At 33.7% G+C, this 6,796-nt stretch overlaps 1 non-coding gene across 1 annotated transcript; it reads right to left on the bottom strand.

Annotated features, from left to right (window-relative positions):
- Nucleotides 1–2,783: 2,783 nt before the first annotated feature.
- Nucleotides 2,784–2,857, bottom strand: Trnaa-ugc (transfer RNA alanine (anticodon UGC)). The gene has a single exon. It is a non-coding gene; the product is annotated as a tRNA-Ala (tRNA).
- Between the last annotated feature and the right edge of the window lie 3,939 nt (nucleotides 2,858–6,796).

Raw genomic sequence — 6,796 nt, 5'->3', positions numbered from 1 at the left:
CTTATCTTTCTCTTCTCTCATGTTCTTACAAGCAGCTGCAAATTCTAATATATTAAATTTTTAAAAATCTTAGCACCTCATTCCTATTACCAAAACCAGTATCATGATAAGCCACTCCCAAACTTAATGATATAAAAACAGTCATTTTGTTATGCTTATGGATTCTGTGGGTCAGGTATTTGAGTAGAGCCCTGAAAAGATGGTTTGTCTATGCCTCACAATACCTGGGTCCTTACCAGGTTTGAAAGCTAAGACTGATTTGGTGTCTAGGGCTTTCATTCACCTGAAAACACCTTCACTCAAATGTATAGAGCTAATGCTGCTGTTGGCAGGAACTTCACCTGCACAGCCTTCCTGAGCACCTACAGGTGCCTGCACATGGCTGCTGGTTAGCCATCCCATGTCTGCTACTCCAACTTCTCTTAAGCCAGACATCAAGATTCCAAGAGTGAGCATCTCAAGAAAGCAAGGTAAAAGTGAGTCACTTTTTCATGATTTAGCCTTGGAAATCACATAGCATAACTTCAGCTCTTCTCTCTTCATCTATTGATAGTTTCAGAAGAAAGGATACATTCAACTATTTCTCACTGGGAGTCATATCAAGGACTTATCATAATGAAACAATTACGATGAACGGTATTGTTGCAGCCATTGTTAGAAAATGAATCCTCTAAGTAAAATCAGAAAATGTCTAAGTAAACATATGATACAAAGTATAATTATACCATGACAGAGTTCAATCTACAACATAAATATGAATGAAGAAATAAACACAAAGGGCCTTATATTGAACTGCTACCCTTTCCTTGACTCTTCTCACACTGAATGCTTCTCAGATACTATATGTCATGTATTACATTGCGATATTTGTTCATGCAGAAGCAACTGATATTTGATTAGACAATCATCTTACTGTTTTAGTCTATTCATTAAAAGCATCAAATTAATAGTGGAAGGAAGAAAATACATACTAGTAAAAGTGGACAAAGTTGTGCAGTAATTCTTTTTCTGTTATAGAAACAAAAAATGGTCCAGTTTAAATTGTATATTTTCCTTTAACTGACCTATTACTCCCAAGTAGCTATTTGGTTATTGTAGATCACCATTCTCCCATGAATGTCATAAAAGAATTAGTGAGATAATTTTTAGTCTCAGAAAGATGAGTTTGTGGTAACCTTTACTACCAGAACCTGGGAACTTGGATGCTCAATTATGAATTAGAAGTGGAACATGTGAAACATCAAATATCACTTTGGTGGCTGCATATTTATGTGGAATTGCCACTACACATTATGATATCTTGTACATGTCTTTTGTATGCTAATTGTCATACTTCACTTTCAATACTACAATTTTGCTACTACTATCAGACAAATTAGGCTTTAAGTCAAAATAGTCATAATAGAAAAAGAAGGACATTATACAGTGATGAAAAGTTCAATTCATCAGGAAGATATAATAATTATAAATATATATGCACTCAACACACAGCACCTAAATATATAAAGCACACAGTGACAGAACTAAAGAGAAAAATAGCCTACAATAATAAAGATTTCAATACCTCACTTGGAATGTTTATTTCTGAATCTTCCTATTTCTTCTTTTGTGGCAAAGTAAAACAGGATATTCCTAGTGATTGAAAATGCTTTGCAAATCATTTGGTTTAACTCCCTCATTTTGTAGTGAAATAAACTAAGAGTTGTTATTTGAGTTACCTAAAATCATGCTGCTAATTACTGCCAAAGTTCTGAACTAGTATGTTAAAATCTATTCCAAAATGTTCTATCACAGTGATCTTGAAATAATTATAGTGTTCATTTTCCCTATATTTCTTGATGACAAATTTATCACTCTTTTATTTGTTTGCTTGATTTTTGCACTAAGTAAATTAAACTTTAGTCTGTGGCTTGTATTTCTATTTTCTGCCCTGAAATACAGATATAGAATTTAGAGGGACTTTAGATATGTATTATATACATATATAATGTATATATGTATATATAATATGTATTACATGCATATATAATATATGTCATATAATATGTATGTCATATATCAGAGGCACCTGATACCTACTTGATTAGGCAATCATGTTAGTTTTTATTCTATTTTTTATTAAAAGAATATATATCATATATTACATATGAATATATAATATACAATATCAACTATAAAACAATCACCAAAAAGACTACTCACCCAATGCATGCATTTTCCAAATTCTCAAGATGTTTTGGATTTCTTACCCATATCTCTCATACATGCATGCTACTCCAAAAAATATGAGTGTCAGCAGCTGAAGGAATATAAGTGTATGAAATATGATTCGATTTCTATTGAAATTTTTGTTTTGCATGGAGTTTTTAAAAAATTTACTTAGACATCTCTCATGCTTTGGATGATTTTTGGTTAGCACAAGTGTTTTTTAATCTGTTTTGTTTATCATTCTTACTTGAATTATTGTGGTACAATGGAGTTTGTTTCTATTTAGAAAATAACTAATAGCCTACTGTTACCAATATTCCCCTTGGGTTTTGATTGTGCTTTTCTTTTTCATGTGGAATTACATGCAGTCTGAGAGATTGAATTTATCACAATCTGATACTTTTTAAAAATAATGTAATAGCTGTAAAAATAGAGCAAATGAATTTGTATTAAATTTTTGGTTATTCTTTACCCTACTGTTTTCCTATCAGAATTTCTATTTGGCTATTACACTTTCATCATGTGCAATCCATGCTTTGAATAATATTGATTTGTGTGTGTGTGTGTGTGTGTGTGTGTGGTGCTGGGGATTGAACCCAGGGCTTTGTGCATGCAAGGCAAACACTCTACCAACTGAGCCATATCCACAGCCCAAGAATGTTTTTATATACTGAATCTATATGACATCTCAGCACTTTAGGGTTGAAATTTATTAGCTTTTAAAAAAGGCTGACATAAATGTCATTTTTTATACCTATTACTTATTGTAGAGTATGTATTTTATTTTTCACAAACAAGTCAAAAAGCCTTTATTTGATTCCTGCTATTAATATTAATGCTACAAAATTGAAAAATAAGCACAGTTCTTCCTGTATGTATATTTGCAAGTGACTATAGAGGCCTTACAGGGGAAGTTCTATGTGGATATACAGAGGCATTCCCTCTGCTACAGTTTATTCATATCATGGCCAAAATAACACTTTGCATTTATGTGTCATATTTCCACTGAGCACTTTAGCATTTTCCTATGATTAATGTCAGGGAATTCCATCTACCTCTGAGGGCACCTCTGTTGCTAAATCATATAAGACTTCCTATAGACCCTCATGTGTCTTCTCCCTAGTGTGCTTTAAGAACATTTTAGTAAGAAATGTCATTATAGAAAATGCATTGTTTGAATCTTGGGAATAAGTAGCTTTAGTGCTAATCAAATAGATTGAAGTAATAAAATAAGACTTGATATTTATACATTAGAGAAGTAGGTTCCCCACATTCTTTGAGGAAAGATTAAAAAGCTTTAGCTGGAAATAGTTTAAGGTACTCCTGGTGCAGTTGTTCATTTTCTCTGCCAGGTCACTCGGGAATGTGTTCATTGGCTATTTTTTTTTTTTAACATTCAAAGCCCTTCATTTACATCATTCCACTTTTTTTTAAAAAAAACTCCCCAACTCAATCATAAATCTTAATTATCAAAGAGCACTTCAGGGGCTCACTGAGCACAATGATTCACACTATCTTTCTAGGTCAGCATTAAAATTCAAATTATCTCATCAAGGTTTTCCTTTTTCATTGAAGAATTGATGCTGGAAACTCATACTTAGAAAGAAATCTAGTCAGTGAAAAGCTTTGCAATATTATAAGCTTGATGCTGTGTTCAGATATGAAAAGTACCATGGTTGTAAGCTAATAGGGTCTGTAATGGAAAAACTCCTAAGCACATTCTCAAATGTTGCTTTGAGAACATTGAACATTGAGAATAGAGGACAAACAGAGGTCATGATTTGAATTTGTGAAAGCTCATTTGCAGCATATTCTCTCTCCCCTTCAGAGTCCCTGACCTGGTGCTTTGTGTCCTCAGGTAAAATCTCCGGTGCCAGGACCTAGAGGGATATTCCATTCATTTTTGCTCTTTTTAGAGTTGTGTCAGGAGCCAAATGTTTTCCAACTTTGGGACATCAAACATTTCCAGCTGAATTTTACATTTAAAATAGCAACCTTTTGTTTTGGAAATGGTATTCCAGCTAGAGAAACTTTTTAATACTGATTTATTTTTTTAAATAATTATTTCTCTCCATATTGTGATTTGTAGGTAATATTATTTGCATTTTAAAGGGATTGATGCTTGTACAATGTATTTACTTACTGTTTCCAAATGTTTTTTTAACAAAATATTAGTTTTTGTCACTTCCAAGAGAATTACATATTTCCTCTGTCGTGTAAATTACCTAAAAGTAAAAGTGTTTCAGAGTGTCTTGGACAATAACAACTCCTCTATCTCACTCTTGCTTTTTGATACTAAGGCACTTTTGAGAACACTAAGCTCTTCCAAAAACAAACCATTTCCTTAACCCAATGTAATAATTAATGTTGGCAATATACCAATAAGGGCAGCACAACCTCTTCTTAAATGTACTTTGAGCTCATGTCCTGGATATAAAACTAAGTATGAACTTCTATATAATTTATCTCATACCTAAGAAACTACACACAGATGTGTTTGTGTATGATTTCATTGTCTAAATCATCAGAAAGTTCAGCGAAAATTCAAAGGATTAAAATTTGGTTCTGTTGTATTAATAGAATGCTTATTCCCTATCTTAAAATATAACAAAAATGTCTCCTTAGTTTTCTTCCTCCATCACTTCCCATTGACATTACTATGCTGTAATTTCTGTTGTGAAAAACCCATTGCTTCAAACAATTTTAACAATATACCATTTATCACTTGGAGTAGATAAAAAAGTAGAAAGTGGAAGAAATGTATAAAAGGGGATAGAATATCTAACAAAATCAGAGGATTATTAAAAGCTCAAAATTTTCATCAGGTGTTTATGGCAGAATATCTGGGTCTTTTCTTCCTTTGTGTGGCAGCTATTTTACTGAATGGAAAGAGAAAGCAGGAGGCATTGAGGAGGTATATTTATCTTGCTCTGAGGTAACAGTTCTGCTGTGTTTATGAGTTCAGAATGTTATAAAAATGGGGATACTGATAATCTTCAACTTTACAAGGCTTTCCTAGTTTCTTTTCCTTACTAACCCCCAACATTTTCCCAGAGGTAAATAGTATCTTATGAAACTCAATGTGATTAGTATCAGGGAATTCCAGCTACCTCTGAGGGTACCTCAGTTACTAAATCATATAGGACTTCATATAGAACTTCCTGTGTCTTATCCTCAGTGTGTTCTAAGAACATTTCAATAAGAACATATAGTTTTACATATAGTGGCTTTTAAGAAACTAATCTTTAGGCTTGCCCTAGAACATATTAATTCTTATTAATCTTCTGGTCATTTCCTATTGTTTTATAGATTTAGATCTTCTTTTGGAAATTGTATTAAGTGGGGACTACCAAGAGAAATTGAGTCAGAAGAATATAGAGCAAATGTTACCAAATCGGCTTAGGATAGAGTACCTGGCACATAGTAGGGCCTGGAAAGCATTTGTCAATGAACTAATACATTAATATAGGTGACTTCCAAAGGCTAGACCTATAAAGGCAAATACAAGCCAGGCATATTGGCACACGCTTATAATCCCAGCAATTTGGGAGGCTGAGGCAGGAGTATTACAAGGTCAAGGTCAGGCTTAACAACTTAACAAGACCCTAACAACTAAGCGAAACCCTGTCTCCAAATCAAAAGGGCAGGGAATGCAGCTCAGTAGTAAAGTGTTCCTGGGTTCTATTCCCAATACCAGCACCCCCAAAAAATGGTACAAGGAAGGGGTCTTCTCAAACATTTTTCCACCTAAGAATTACATAGCAATCAGATATTATATACCAATTAAAATGAACACAATTATAATTAAAAGGACATATATTAAGGGAGAGATACAACAATGTAAAGCCTATAAGCTTATTATTGAAAGTACTAAAATTGTCCTTCTTTTGGACAAAGACTAACAACTTTTCTCACAGTACATGCAATTAATGTGTGATGGAGATCACTGCACAGTAGAAGAAAAAAAGATATGGGCTATAAAAAAAGGTATGAATTTAATATCTCTTTGGGGGAAGATGGAATAAGGATTTGGCAAGTGGAGTGGCCATGATCAAGCAGAATCACCCTAAACTAGCCTTGTTCTTAGTATTGGTTGGACAGCAAAAATAATTGCTTAAATGACTATAAAACTTTGCACATTAAAGAAATCATATTATTTACAGTTCCTTTCCATAACACACACACACACACACACATACACACACACACATAAACACACACACACACCCTATACAAATATGCCAAGAGTTTGAAGATTTTTGAATATCTAAAAATATATCAGGTTGTTTGGAAAGTGACTCATAATAATCCCTGAAATTTAGGAGCAGGGAATATCCTTGGGTAGTTTGGACGTAAGGTGTCCCCATGTAGCTGCTGTGTTCATTCACTAATGTTCAGAGGTAAAGGGATTGGATTGTGAGAGGTGTAAACTAATCAGTCCATCCTAGTTTGAATAGCTACTACTTTCTGGCTACTATGAATGGAGCTGTGCTTCTCCACCACACCCTTTTGTCTTTCTGCCTCTCTTGGGATCAGAGCAATGGACTCTGCTGAGCATGGACTGAACCTCTGTGACCACAAGCTAAAG

This window comes from Urocitellus parryii, chromosome 1 (assembly GCF_045843805.1).
Source record: "Urocitellus parryii isolate mUroPar1 chromosome 1, mUroPar1.hap1, whole genome shotgun sequence".
Taxonomy (NCBI): Eukaryota; Metazoa; Chordata; class Mammalia; order Rodentia; family Sciuridae; genus Urocitellus; species Urocitellus parryii.
This window is presented reverse-complemented; position numbering and strand designations above follow the sequence as displayed.